This window comes from Pinus tabuliformis, chromosome 9, assembly GCF_031772625.1.
Source record: "Pinus tabuliformis cultivar Carrire ecotype Pingquan chromosome 9, CPIR1, whole genome shotgun sequence".
In the NCBI taxonomy this organism is placed as follows: Eukaryota; Viridiplantae; Streptophyta; class Pinopsida; order Pinales; family Pinaceae; genus Pinus; species Pinus tabuliformis.
The window spans coordinates 1,706,932,116-1,706,947,812 of NC_142307.1; positions in this window are offsets into that span (position 1 = coordinate 1,706,932,116).

Sequence of the window (15,697 nt, forward strand, 5' to 3'; positions counted from 1 at the left end):
CACGATGTGATCTTTCACTTCTTGAACCTTTTTCTTCTTGATATGTCCTTCTTTCTTGAGAGTTTGAGGAGTGGTAATTCTTGCCAATGCTTTACAAGATATGGTCGGATTCATTTCTTCTTTCTCTGGGGTTGGTTCCTGGAGCATATCCTCTTCTTTTGATGTTTCTTGATCCTTTTCTTCCTTCTCTTCATAATCTATGTAAAATAATTTCTTCTCAGCACACTTATGACCTTTAGTGTATTTGCTATCACAATTGTAACAAAGCCCTTTTTATCTTTCTCCTTCCAATTGTTGTGGTGTAAACCTTGTAGGTTGTGGAAGGCTAGGAGAAAAAACACTTCCATAATTATAGTCGTGAGTGGTGGGATTCCTTGTTTCCATAATTTCACTTTCAATTTTTCTTGCCCACCTAAATACCTTCTCCAATGAATCTGGTTCCCAAATACAAACCTCATGTTGAATGTTATCCTCTAAAGTCCCTATGAAGACATCAATCCTTTGCTTCTCTGGAATATCATTTACCCTTATATTCAAATTTTTAAAGTCCTCAATGTGCTCTGCGATTAAACCCTTTTGTTTGAGATTTATCAATTGGCTAAAGAAGATGTTTCTCTTTGTATCCTCATAATGTGCTATCATTTCCTCCGTGAAAATTGAGCACGCGACAAGTGGTTTATGAGAACAAAGCCCTTCATACCATAAAAATTGATTCGGTTATAAATATAAAGATGCAATATGTACCTTTTGTAACAGTTTCACCTCATGTAGATCAAAATATTTCTCCATCTGTAGTATCCAATTTAACAGATCCTTGCCATAAAACTTCCTCATATTGCCTTTTCTTGATTTTAGGAGCTCGATATTGAAACAACTGTAACTCTGTAATTTCAGATCTCTAAGTTCTGAAATTGCATCCTACAGTAGCCCTATGAGTCCTCTTTCTAACCCCGCAAGTTTGATCAAGATTGGATTTTGCAAGGAAGAGTTATGTCAAATCTCCCACGATGACCTGATTATAGATTGGTTCAGTAGAGCGAACTTGTACGAAGTGCCATGTGTCACTGTTTCAACCTTAGGACCTGAAAGCGATATAAAGAAAACTAAAGTCTGTTCTCTTTTTGTAACTTCTTACGAAATTCCAATATGATGCTCAAAGAGAAAGTTATGACGATTTTCCCAAGGTCACCTATTTGGGATTTAATTTGGGAGCTTGCAGAAACCCTAAATGCCTTAGCATGTATCTCCGCAAATATAACAAAACAAGATTTGAAATTCGGGTCTGAGCTTCACCAAGTTTTCGGATCAATTGGGTTTTAATTTCAGAGTCTGAAACTTTGTAGAAAACAATTATAGCGAAAATTCCACGATGACCTGTTTGAGATAGAATTCTGGAGCTTGCAAAAACCCTAACTTCGTCATATCATATCTTTGAAAATATAGCGATACAAGATCTAAAATTTGGACCCAAGGTTCAACGAGATTTCCTCTCAAATTTGTTTTTTTTTTTAGTTTCTGAATCATCACCGAAAAATGTTATAGTGAAAATTCCATGATGACCTATTTAGAACAACGAAACCCTAGAATCGAAAGCTCTGATACAAAATGTTATGAAATCATCTCACAAAAAGATAGAAAAGATATATCAACGCCTTAGAAATCAGCCTCTTCGAGGGGGAAACCTCCTTTACATTACACAATGAACAATTCTTGGATGATACAAATGACAATACCTCCTTTCTATATATAGGAGTCTAAGGGGTCATAATGTAATCAGAGCCGACATAATAATAATAATAATGTAAGGGCACAATAATAACAATAGCAGACTTCTATGGGGCACAATAATAACAATATGGGGACTACATGGGCACAACAATATAATAAGGGGGTTTTACTAATAACAATAAGAGGTTACACTAGTAGTGTAGGGACCTAACACTATTTCACAATGTTCTCACCTCCTTATTTTTCAATAAAGAATTACTTCATTCTAATATCACCTTACATAAGTTAACAACCCTAAACAGGGTTACATCATATAACACATGAAAAAGATGTACATAATAACAATTATTGATATAATGAGTAATCCCATTACAATTTTCAGCCTTGTGTTTGGAATAACATAGGGAAAAAATGCAAATTTAATTTAATAGTCAACATGTCATTCACCAATTGACGTATTCCAATTCAAACATCATGGAGTACATGAAAGAAAAATATAGGATTTACTGAATTGAAATGTGTTAGAAGTAAGAAAGAAAGGAATTAAACATAAGATGTTCTTTATTACAACAATATTATTCCAATAGATAAAAGCCTGATTTTTTTCTTTTTTAATTTACAGAGCGTAACAGAAAATAGGAAATCTAGACAACTATTGTTTATAGACACCAAATTGAAAGTGGAAATTTTCAAAACATATATGTAATTAAGACGTTAAAAATGTTGTTATAGTAATATCAGTATCCAAAAACAGTAAATCCTTTTGATTGACATAGTATTAAAAAAAACACTTATATTTTTTATCAAGTTTGGAACAGAAAAATTGGAACTGTTCACTATCATGTTCATTTTCATTTTAACATTGGGCTCTTAAGTTCTGTGATATCACAGACTCTTTTTATGAACAATGGCCAACCTTGCAAGAGGAAAAATAATACAAAATGATTATCATGGTTGTGTAAATAGAAAACTGAATAATTTTGTTATATGACTAAAAACTGAAAGTCAAAGAATGAAGATGTTACCTAGGGAGACAAGACAAACTTGCTAGTCGAGACTATGATGAGTTTCTTTTGCTTGTTGCTATTGTCAGCATCTAAAATCTCATTGTCGCCATTTAGAGTGAAAATACCCTAAACTTGGACATTGCGTAACATATAAATTGTTTTTGTTTTTTTCTGCAAATATTCTTGCTAAGAAATTTGAGCTAATGCTCACAGTAGCTGCTTTAAAACTAGTTTGTTTCTAAGGAAACATCGCAATGTGTTTTCAAGAGTTCTTATAATGCAGTTGATACAATGGAGAAAGAGAAAATGAGTATTTTGTTTGCATTTCGTGCAAAATATTGACATATCTTCTAGCATTACAGTGGATGAGATTGGGCAACTGCAGAGTGCATAGACAAGTTCAAACAGTGTGGAATATGCATTTGCAACCAGAAGTGTTCCTTGCACCAGCTAGAAAAGAAAATTAGTCAACAAATGTAAGATGAAAAATAAGTAATTGTGTAATTAAAAATAAGCAGATTATTGGATATGTACATACTTGGATTTCTATGTCAATTAGGTTTTTGAGATCCTGTTCTATTTCAGTATTCAAATTTGTGATGAATCTGGCTTGTGTTGTACGAAATATTTTTCCTTGAGTTCTTTTATTTTTGTTATGTTTTTGAAGAGCATAATTGGCATTTCTCCATTTTGCAATTTCCTCTCAATTTCATTGTAGATAGGCACAAAGTTTTCAAATAGTTGCAACTATGACATAAAGGAAAAAAAAATCAAATATTGTTATTGGATATAATAGACAATGAATAGAAATTCATAAAGCTTATGGGAAAAAGTTGTAAGGTAGAGCAAGTTATCAATGCCATATCATCTTTAGAACTTCCATATTTAATTCACAATGTATCTTGCATGCCAAGTTTTTGAGTTGTTATTACAAGTGCTACAAATGTTCCTATTGGGAATGTTTCTATGCTTTCTCCCAATTATTTTATTATTTCATTGGGAACAAATTTGTATTATGTACAAATTGGGCTAATGTTTTCTACAGTGCTTGTGTTGTCTAACAACAAAATGCGATCATTGTTGCCACGATCGTAATTTATTTTTGGTAGAATCTAGAAATTTGTCACTGCAATTCCTTTTCCTAGCAAGATCTTTTGATTGTGTTTTTTGATGAGGTCATTTGGAACAACCAATGTGACTGTCATCAATCCCTGTTGATCAGTGACATCTGCACACAATATTTGACGAGTTTTTTGTGCTTTGTCCAGAAATGTGTTGTAGACAACCATTACATCAGCATGGAATAATTTTCGAGTTTTGCAGATGTTCATTTCTTCAATTGATATTGGAATTTGTCGATGATGCATTTGAACTGTGCACATATCAAGCAAATTAGAGTCAATTACAAAGAAAGAATGTTGATGTGTATATTACAATGTGACAAATGCAAATAAGTGATGGACATGTATTGACTTTCCTTGTTGCTTCTTTTGTTAGTTGTTTTTCTTGTTTCAATGCTGTGTTAATTTGTTGCTCAAGGCTGCAAGGTATTCGTTTCATTACAAATGATAATGAGCGGAAAATGAAACTAGTGATATTGGAGACATGAAAACCAATTTCATATATATTTGGTGAATGGATATTTTCAATAATATATGTAAATACTTTCCTTCTGCGTTTTTGGTCATTGTAGCTTTGATCCATTTTATCTCTATAACAGAAAGGAAATTGCATTAAAAGCTTCTTTGGATATGGATACAATAGATGCTTGCAAAAGAACAGTAATGAATAGTTAAGTTTCAATGACAATAAACTTGGAAAATATAATTCCTAATTGTCTTAGTTTTGATTCTTTCTATGTAAAGGAGTCCGTTCCAATTCCTTAGGAGTTGTTTAGATCTAGATGTTTCCTAGATTGGTGTGTGGCTGAGATATTCTCTCAACCAAGTGAATATAGAATTAGTGTGCATCATCAAAATTTATCTTGCTTACTAATAAATGTATGTGACACAAATACACCATCATCATGAGTCTATTCCACAAATTCACACTCAGTTGTCCATCATCATTTAATCTCTATTGCTGCTTCTTTACCTCCTCCTTTGCAAATGTTCATATCATCCACAACATTGTCTTTAGCATTTTCAATAATATTGTCCAATAGTTATCTTGGATTTCCATATTCACATAGGTGTGATTTGCTAGAGTAGCCAATTCTAACAAAATCACCACCCATTGAGCTGTCTAAAATCAATAATAAAAAACTTGAACAATCCAAAACACTTACCATAATTCCATACACATACTAGCCAATTACTTTATAAAACCCTTCATGAAATTGCAGAAAATTGGACAAGGGATAATTCTGGTTGTGTTATAGCTCTGATACCACTTGCTATAGATCTGATCCCAAAAATATAAGATAATGCAAATATACCCAGAAACAATAAGAGAGAAATAGATAGAAATGCTTCTTTATTATCAAAACCCTTAAGGTAGGGCAACACCATACATTCACTCCTTATGGAAAGAGAACACTCCACAAGCCATATGCTTGTTCATACAATAATCCTTGACTATTGCTCCATGTGGAGTCTCTAGCCTCTATATAGGCCTCATACATACAATACCATGGTTCCCTCATACCATCAAACTAATACCATGGGCCCATTACATTATTATTAACTACTTGTGGTCCCTTACATGATATGGGTTAACCACCTTATTTATTACTATGGCCCATCCCATTATTACATTATTACCTTGGGTACATCCCTTGGTACCCCATATTATCCCCCCTAGGTATATAACATTCCACCCCCTAAGCATGTTTCGTCCCCGAAACATGGGAAGAACACAAATAATAAGATCTACTCAAAAGAGTAGTCCACTGGTACCATGCACGTGCATCTAGCCATCCAAGAGAAAGGTGAACCCTCGATCTCGCTGGTGCCTCGCTCACTTGAGATGGAAGTTGACTATGGTAGCCCTTCTGCGTGGATGTGTAGTAGGTGGATCTTCGCTCCTCTCTATCTGTCCTGCGGGGGTTGTTGTCCATGTGGCTAATTGGTTGCCATCTTGCTGGTTGTCTTGCGGGGTGATGTGGGTGATGATATGTTGAAGTTTGAATCCATGATGGCTTTTTCTTTAATTCACCCCTTACGGGAGCCTGACTGTTATCTGGTGCATGTTGTGGTGCCTGCTGTGGTGTCTTATCTTTCAATATTACTTCAACCACTGAGCCCTCCTTTGATGTATCAACACCTATAACCTTTTCTGCTTCAGCCTCTGTTTGTGTTTGATTGTCTATCATCACTAGCTCATCATCTAATATGTCAGACCCTGGAACATCTTCTGCTTCAGCCTCCTTGGACTCTACCTGTTTATTAATGGAAATATCCTGTAATGTAATTTTCTTCTTTTTATACCAGAGCTTCAGGAATTTCTTCTGTACATTAATATTGATAGTACCCACTGATTCCATCCAAGGGTATCCTAAAACAACATCCATGTTATCCATATCTGAAGCATAAAAATCACCATGAAACACATACTTATCCATAGAAAGCTTCAAATCCTTATAAATTTGAACATCCTCATCATAAACCTGTGTATTTTCAATTTTTTTTGCTGGAACTTGCAATTTTTTTGCCAAGTTGACATTTATGAGATTTTTTGCAACTCAGATTTATAGACAAAATGATTTTCTCCTTTTGAATCAATCCATGAACATGCAATACAAAGATACCAGCAAAAAATAACCCTTTTGGTTCCTTGGTTTCCTTCTTTCCTGTAAAAATAAAATCTTTGCTAGGCTGTGTGTTTGTCTGTGTGATCTTATCCACAAGATTAGATTTACGGTCAAAGCGCTCTATAAGAGCTTTTTTGAAGCATCCCAAGTCAAAAACCTTCCATTGGAACGTTGATGCTCTTGCCACCATTGTCGTCTTTCATTGTCCAAGTACATGCATCCCACCATAAGCTGAGTCTCATTATCATAGACGTGATCCAAATATTTCTCCATTTGTGCTGGCCATCTAGCTGGATGAGAGCCATCAAATTTATACAAGTCCCTCAAATTCCGATCTAGGCCCGCCATCACAAAAAATATTGGCGAAAATTTGAAATGGTCACAATTCTGTCAATATTGCTCAGAATCCCTATTATAACCTATTTTTAGAAATGGAACAATCATTCTGCATCTACCCATGTGGTAGAAATCTTGATCCAGGCACTTGGAATTTCAGATCTGTGCTGCAACTCTCCCGCCGTCACCAAAATTTATGCAAAAAAGAGCTGATTTTAAATAAGCGATATCTCCCTCATCCGGACTCCTATCCAACTGATTTTTTTTTTTGAATTTGGGTATTTTTTCACAAAGAATCCATATCTACAATTAGATTTTGCAGATCTTGCACTAGGACGTCCAGATCTACGCCGCCAACTCACTGCCCTGAAAAATTGTCTACAACCTCACTGATTTTTAGATCAACGATATCTCCTTCATCCGGACTCCAATTCAACCGATTTTTTTTTGAAATCGGCTATTTTTTCACACAGAATACAAATCTACAATTAAATTTTGCAGATCTTTCACCAAAACATACAGATCTGATCTGCAAACTCACCGCCCCCGAAATCCTGCAAAAAAAAATAAAAAAAAATTCTCCCCTTGTGCCCAAGAAAGTGCTCCGATACCACTTGTTATAGCTCTGATACCACTTGTTATGGATCTAACCCAAGAATATTGTAGATCTGATATGAAAATATAAGACAATGAAAATAAACCCATAAATAATATGAAATGATTCTTTATTGATCAAACACTTAAGGTAGGGCAACACCATACATTCACTCCTTAAGGAAGGAGAACACTCCACAAGCCATATGCCTGTTCATACAATAATCCTTGACTATTTCTCCATGTGGAGTCTCTAGCCTCTATATAGGCCTCATACATACAATACCATGGATCATTACCATGGTTCCCTCATACCATCAAACTAATACCATGGGCCCATTATATTATTATTAACTACTTGTGGTCCCTTACATGATATGGGTTAACCACCTTATTTATTACTATGGCCCCCCCATCATTACATTATTACCTTGGGTACATCCCTTGGTACCCCATATTATCCCCCCTAGGTATATAACAGGTTGAAACGCAAGGTGTCTTGTAGGAGAAACCCATAGATTCACCGTTCAAGAGCCTCGGAAAAACATGTGGTGACCTTGCTCATTGCCCCACTATGTGCTGAAGCCAAAATTCTCACTTCTTTCACCATTTCCCGCGTGATGGCTAAATTACTGCGTTGCACTGCTTCTGCGCAGACCCGTACGAATCCGGCTGAGTCATACCATGTACTTCAGAAAAAAACAACTAAATCCCCATCTTGGAATTCAAGCGTCACATCATCCACACATGAAACAAGAGCAGGATTATTGTTGCTAATAGACGCAATGATACCCGTGTGTGGTTCCTCACCATTCACATCAAATACAGTAAACTTCATGCAAGGAAGAGTCATAGGTGACTCTGACCTTGGTCTTGGGGCATGGCGTAGATTCTTGATATGCAACATGATCTCCTCTGAACTAGCATTCCACCAGGCCTAACCTCCCAATCAATAGAATCTGCCACATCTTTGGCTGCACTCCCACTCATCAGCATTGGAGCCTTTGGAACGACCTTCTTCTTCATCCTCATTTGCATCATTGCATCAATCAATTCGACTTAAAAACAAATAAAAACTATAATGAATGTCTCGTAGAAATCCTCTGGATCTCTACAAGCCCAACCACTAGTAAATGAATACCCAGATCCCCTGCCTGCAACTCAAACCCCCCCTTTAGGTATTTTTGGGGAGTTAATTCTGGCCCAAAAACAAAAACCATAGCTTCAATTTTTGCCAAATAATGTAGTTGACCAAGGCAAATACAAGCCCATTGATTTAATTGCAATGAGGCAGAGCATGTGATTACAAAATAAACTAAGCTATGATTTTCCCTAACAACTATAAACCAGAGCGACAAGGCATATTTGTTTCTTGGAAAAGCAATAAACTGGGGATTTATGTGGGCTAAAAACTGAGTGTTCTCCCCCTCTTTTATTCATCAACTACAACTACTAACAATAGTTTTCTATGAGTGCCTTTAATGCGAAGGGGGGAAAAGCAATGGAAAGGGTGGAAAAACAGGCCATCTACTGCACCCTAGCTAGAACAATATTCTATAAAGCAGAGGCTAGCAAAGAGGCTTCTACGCTCCTCTTAGTCGACTTTGCGGTCTCTGCAAACAAAGATCTATTTTTTCTGCAACTCCTCCTCGGATCCAATGACAGAGATGTGGCATGCAGACCACTTAAGACCAACCAATTTAAGATTAGCCATAGGTTTCGACAAATGATGGAAAACCATACACATTCACCAAACTCTTAACCATAGTCTACATGTCTTAACCATACCTATCTTGAGACAACACTACATGTATTTATATGTAACATTATTTGATGTGAATATAGAATTAGTGTGCATCATCAAAATTTATCTTGGTATCAAAGCTCGTTTGGGCGTGGCCCTTGGCCTCTCATAGGCCAAGGGAAATAAGAGTATATGTATTTGTATTTGTATTGGGTGTCTTGCCTTTATAATTTTCCGTAGGATTAAGTGATTGTGTTGCTGCAACTTTGGAAGGGCCATCAACCCACCTGTTGAAGAAGTTGACTGGAGAGGCATGTGATTGTGCCACTAACCTGCCGCACCTTCAAGTTGAGTGGCATAGGGGACGACTGGTTGTGAAAGGAGATGTGTTGTTCGACAATTGGAATGCATTGCAGAAGCATTCTGGGTTGTTTCGTTGTGGGAAGAGTTGTCGTCGATATGAGGGCGTATAAGTATGTCAAGGAGCTATGGAAGAAGAAGTAGTAAGATATAATGAGGTTCTTGCAGTGAGTGAGATGTTGGGAATATCGTCAGTTTCTTGATATAGTGAGGGTGACAAAGCCCAACATGCCTGACAAAGCTATACGTCTCGGTTACAAGGCGAAGCAAGGTTATGTTATTTATTGGATAAGAGTGAAGCATGAAGGTAGGAAGAGACCTGTTCCTAAGGGTATTGTTTATGGTAATCCCAAGAATCAGGGTATTACCCAACTCAAGTTCTAGCGCAACTTGAGGTCTGTGGTGGGTGAAGCTATGGTCAAAGTTGATGGGTTGTGCGTGAAAAGGAGTGTGATCACGACTGCCTCACCAGTGTTGGATCGAGTCAGCTGGTTATGAAGATGTGAGATGATAGTCGATCTTAATCAAAAGGCAATGTTTCATGTGTAGGTTTTAACCCTGTATAGAAATTACCTGCATACGAATTCTAAAACATAGAAAATAAACAATGCGAGAGCATAACACTTAAAACACATATACACAGAGATTTTCCCGTGGATCCAAAAACCGGGACTACCAGTTTGATTTTTCATTATATTCCTTTCAATGTTACAATACATATTTATACATGCTGAAGCATCCAATACCATGGACCGAAAACCATAGGTAGGTTCGCCCAACCTAATATATGGTCCAATTTTTTTTTTTCTTGGGGCGTTGCCTCGGACCTTGTAGAGAGGGGATACTCGCCCCCCCTCAAAGCCCCCAAACAAGGGGGGCTGCCGTCCCCCGTGACCCCCCCGCTGCACAATCGGCACAATGAAGGGGGGGCTTCGGCCCCCCTCTAACACTATGTAAGTTAGTCGTGGAAAGAATATAACACAACCCAACATACTCCCACTTGTTGTTTTCTTTCCACAAGGGGCCACATGAGAGTTAAGTCATTTTTCCAGCCCTGAAACACCCATTGTTTCCCTACACCAGGAGTACTTCTCAAAGCTCACAAATTTTGTCAATGCATCTGCAGTATTCTTCAAAGTGTCCACCTTTACTAGCAACACCTTTTTGTCTTTTATCATATCCCTCACAAAGTGATACTGAACATCAATGTGATTTGTCTTTGAATGATAAGCAGGGTTCTTTGCCAAGAAAATTGCACTTTGGCTATCACAGTCTATCCTTATAGCTCCCTGTACTAACCCCATACTTGAACACAATCTCTGCAACCAAACTACTTCCTTGCTTGCATGAGTGGCTGCCATGTATTCTGCCTCTGTAGTTGATAGTGCCACTATAGATTGTTTCTTACTCATCCAACTGATTGCACCTCCAAATAGGTTAAACACATACCCACTTGTAGATCTTCTCTGATCCAAATCTCTAGCCCAGTCTACATCAACAAAGCCACGAATATCCAACACTCTGTCCATTCCTGGTCTTCCTCGGTAGCACAAACCATAATCACTAGTCCCACGCAAATACCTGAAAACCCTTTTCATTGTTGTCCAATATTCCTTCCCTAGTTTTGACATAAACCTGCTCAATACTCCCATTGCACGTGCAATGTTTGGTCTGGTACAGACCATTGCATACATCAGGCTACCGACTGCACTTGCATATGGAACACATGACATATCCTCTTCCTCTTCTTGTGTCTTGGGACACTGTTCAACAAATAACTTTACACCTATTGGAATAGGAACCTTAGCCGGTTTACTATCTTGTATATTAAATCTCTGCAGTATTGTCTCGACATACTTCCTCTGGTTTAACCAGAGCTTCCTCTTTGCCCGATCTCTTTTAATTTCCATGCCCAAAATATAGTTTGTAGCACCAAGATCTTTCATGTAGAATTTGGAGGACAATTGGGTCTTCAAATCCTGGATAATTTCTTTGTCATTTCCAACCAGCAACATATCATCCACATACAAGACCAAATAAACAACACGGTCACCAATTAATTTAAAATACACACAGTGATCTGATTTTCTTCTAGTGAAGCCAAGTCCCCGTATAAATGTATCAAATTTCTAATACCACATCCTTGGTGACTGTTTTAACCCATACAGAGACTTCTTTAACTTGCATACCAGTTCTTTCTTACCCTTCACTGCAAAGCCTTCAGGTTGCTTCATGTAGATCTCCTCTTCTAGATCCTCGTGAAGAAATGTTGTCTTCACATGCATCTGTTCTACCTCAAATCAAAAGTAGCAACAATAGATAAAAGTAATCTAATAGAAGTTACCTTGAAAACATGAGAAAAAATATCACCAAAATCAATTCCCTGCACCTGGGAATAACCTTTTGCTACCAACCGAGCTTTGTATTTCTCCACCTTTCCTTCTGCATTTGTCTTCTTCTTGAACACTCGTTTTCTACCAATGGGTTTCCTTCCAGCCAGTAACTCCACCAGATCCCAAGCCTCATTTTTGTGCAAAGATGCCATTTCATCAACCATGGCCTCTTTCTAGAGTTTTCCATCCTTTGAATATACTGCTTCCTTCACAGTTCTGGGATCATCATCAGTAATAGATAAAGTAAAATTTGAACAGAGAGCAGATGGACTATACCTTTCTGGCTGCCTTCTTTCTCGAACTGATCTTCTTACACCCGAAGTTTGTGGCTCTTCATCTTCTGATTCCTCCTCTGCTGCAGAGTCTGATTCTTCCTCCTTTAGCTCAAACTCTATCTTCTCGGGTTCCTTTGGATGGACTTCATGTTTAATAACATCTTTCGCCTCTCTGAACACCACATCTTAGCTATACACAACCTTCCTTTTTGCTAGGTTCAAAAGCTTATAACCCTTTAAACCATCCTTATACCCAATAAAGATGCACTTTTCAGATTTACTGTCCAACTTGGTTCGTTTCTCCTTTGGAACATCTACATATGCATCACATCCAAATACCATCAGATGTGAAAGAGAGGGTTTCTTACCAGTCCATACCTCTTGTGGAGTCTTATCCTCCAATGATGATGAAGGTGATCTGTTGACTAGGTAACATGCTGTCTCCACTGCCTTTTCCCAGAATTCCTGTCCTAACCCGGCACCACTGAGCATGCTTCTTGCCCTTTCCATCAACGTCTTGTTCATTCTTTCTGCAACTCCATTTTGCTGAGGTGTATATGGAGTAGTCTTCTGCCGTGCTATACCACACTTCTTACAGAATTCTTCAAATTCCTTACTGCAAAACTCTCCACCGTTATCTGTCCTCAACACCTCTATCTTCTTCTCTATTTAGTTTTCCACCAGAGCCTTAAATTCTTTAAACTTGTCAAAGACTTCAGATTTCTTCTTAAGGAAATATATCCATGTATTCCTTGAGATGTCATCTATAAATGATACATAGTACACAGACTTACCTAGTGATGGAACCTTCACAGGCCCAAACACATCACTGTGCACAAGCTCTAATATCTGTTTCGCCCTCTTACCACCAGAGGGGAAACTCACACGATTCTGCTTCTCGTATACACAATTTTCACAGAAATCAAAACCCAGAGAGCTGTTACTCATACCTTCTACCATAACTTTACCATGAAGTATTCAAAGGCCCTTCTCTCCAATATGTCCAAGCCTTTGATTCCACAACATGGTCTTCTCTCTAGAGACCACTAGATTTTCAGCTCCACTTTCAAGAACCACAGAACTATTGCACCCATCAACAATAGTTATACCTTGCAGCTTGTACAGAGTTCCAATCCGAACTCCCCGCATCAATACGAGTGCTCCCCGAACCATCTTGTAGGTACCTTTCTCGAACACTGTCTTTACACCTGCATCATCCAACTTGCTTACATAAATCAAATTTCTAGCCAATGCAGGAATATGTAGAACAGCCGGAAGTGTTCTAACCCTTACACCTTGCAACTTCAACTTTACTTTTCCGTGACCAACGATTCTAGCCTTCCTATCATCCCCAAGAAGACATCACCACCATTGTATTTCTCATACTCATAGAACCACTCTCTATGGGGAGTGAAGTGAAAGGATGCACCTGAGTCAATCAACCATGCCTCATGATCTACATGTGTACTTGAAGAAGCCAAGTACACATCCCCACCTTCATCTGAGGTGGTTTTCGCCTCTGCAGAAGCAACATCATCAGATCCATTTCCTTTATTAGGAGCTTTAGATTTATAGTCCCTTTTGAAGTGCCCTTCCTTTCCGCATTTCCAGCACACCACCTTTATAGGTTTTCCTGGAGATTTATATCTCCCTCTAGTTTTAGATCTCCCACTCGATGACTTATTTTGTTTCTGTTCTGGAACCGTCCTCGTATAGACAAGGCATCACCATTATGGCTCTCCATATTTTTCTGTCTTATCTCCTCCGTCAGCAAGGCTCAGACTATTTCATCAAACTGCAAGGCAGATGCATTGCTACCTATTGCAATAACCAGACTATCCCACGAATCTGGTAGAGAACACAACAAACTGATGCACTTATCTTCATCTGAAATTTTAATATCAACAGATGCTAACTGACTTACCACAATATTAAATGCATTCAGATGCTCTATCATCGAGTCTCCATATTTCATCCTCAGGTTATACAACTTTTTTCGCAAGAACAATTTATTCACCAGAGACTTAGATTGGTACAAAGTTCCTAACTTGTCCCACAAAGCCTTCGCCGTAGCTTCCCTTGATACATTCAACAATGCTGAATCTGAGACACACAATCGTATTGTGCTTTTTGCCTTCCGATCCAACTTCTTCCATTCTTCATCGGACACTCTCGTTGATTTAGTACCCGGATCTACTGTGATCCACTTATCTTTATCCACCAACATATCCTCCATCTTGAGTTTCCACAACTCAAAACTTTGACCATTAAATTTCTCGATCTCTATCTTTCCATTGCTCGCCATCTTCTTTTTCCACCAGAATTGATCTCGCAGATCTTGCACTAAACATGGCCTACCACAGGCCTGAGCGAAAGCCCTCGGCAACAAAGGCATCCCCTTGAAGCCAAAATAGCTCTGATACCAAATGTAGGTTTTAACCATGTACATAAATTACCTGCATACGAATTCTAAAACACAGAAAATAAACAATGCGAGAGCATAACACATAAAACACATATACATAGAGATTTTCCCCTGGATCCCAAAACCGGGACTACCAGCTTGATTTTTCATTATATTCCTTTCAATGTTACAATACATATTTATACATGCCAAAGCATCCAATACCATGGACCGAAAACCATAGGTAGGTTCGCCCAACCTAATATAGGGTCCAATTTTTTTTTTTTCCCGGGGCGTGCCTCAGACCCCGTAGAGGGGGGCTACCCGCCCTCCCTCAAACTCCCCAAATAGGGGGGGCTGCCGCCCCCCCCTCAAACTCCCCAAACAGGGGGGGCTGCCGCCTCCCCCTGAAACTCCCCAAACAGGGGGGGCTGCAGCCCCCCCCTTTGACCCCCCCGTTGCGTAATCGACGCAACGAAGGGGGACTCCGCCCCCCCTCTAACACTACGTAGGTTAGTCATGGAAAGAATATAACACAACCCAACATCATGAAGGCTGTGAGAAAAAGGAGCAACAATGGTGGCTTTTAGTTGAGCCTTAATCTTGTGCTAGGGAATCCCACAAATCCTGCTTTCTCAAAACAAGGGCTTATCCTTCACAAATTGCTTTGCACTATTGTTTCATCAAAGGTAAGTTTGTCCATACAAAATCATTAAATGGCTCAGTTATTACCTCTTGGCATTTATACCTTCTGATATGATGTGACCACAACCTGCATCACTAGCTTAACTTCGATCTGAAATCCACATGGATATGGGTGTGTCACGTTTTTGTTGCACCGGATGCTTTGGATCCATATATGTTGCGACATGTTTTCCCATAATGTGTGGGGTCCACACTTCGTGACGCTTGGAAATCTTCTCTTATCAGAACTTTAATTTGGGATATGGATTGTTTTGGGCATTTCATACTCGTAGTAGTCTGGATGTGTTGAATACCAAATATACATTTTTTATTGTGAGATAAAAGGAGCAACGTCTAGCAAATGGTCAAGTTTTCGTCTCGTTGAGAAACTGGTTATGATCGAGATGGAGGGTTGGAGCGT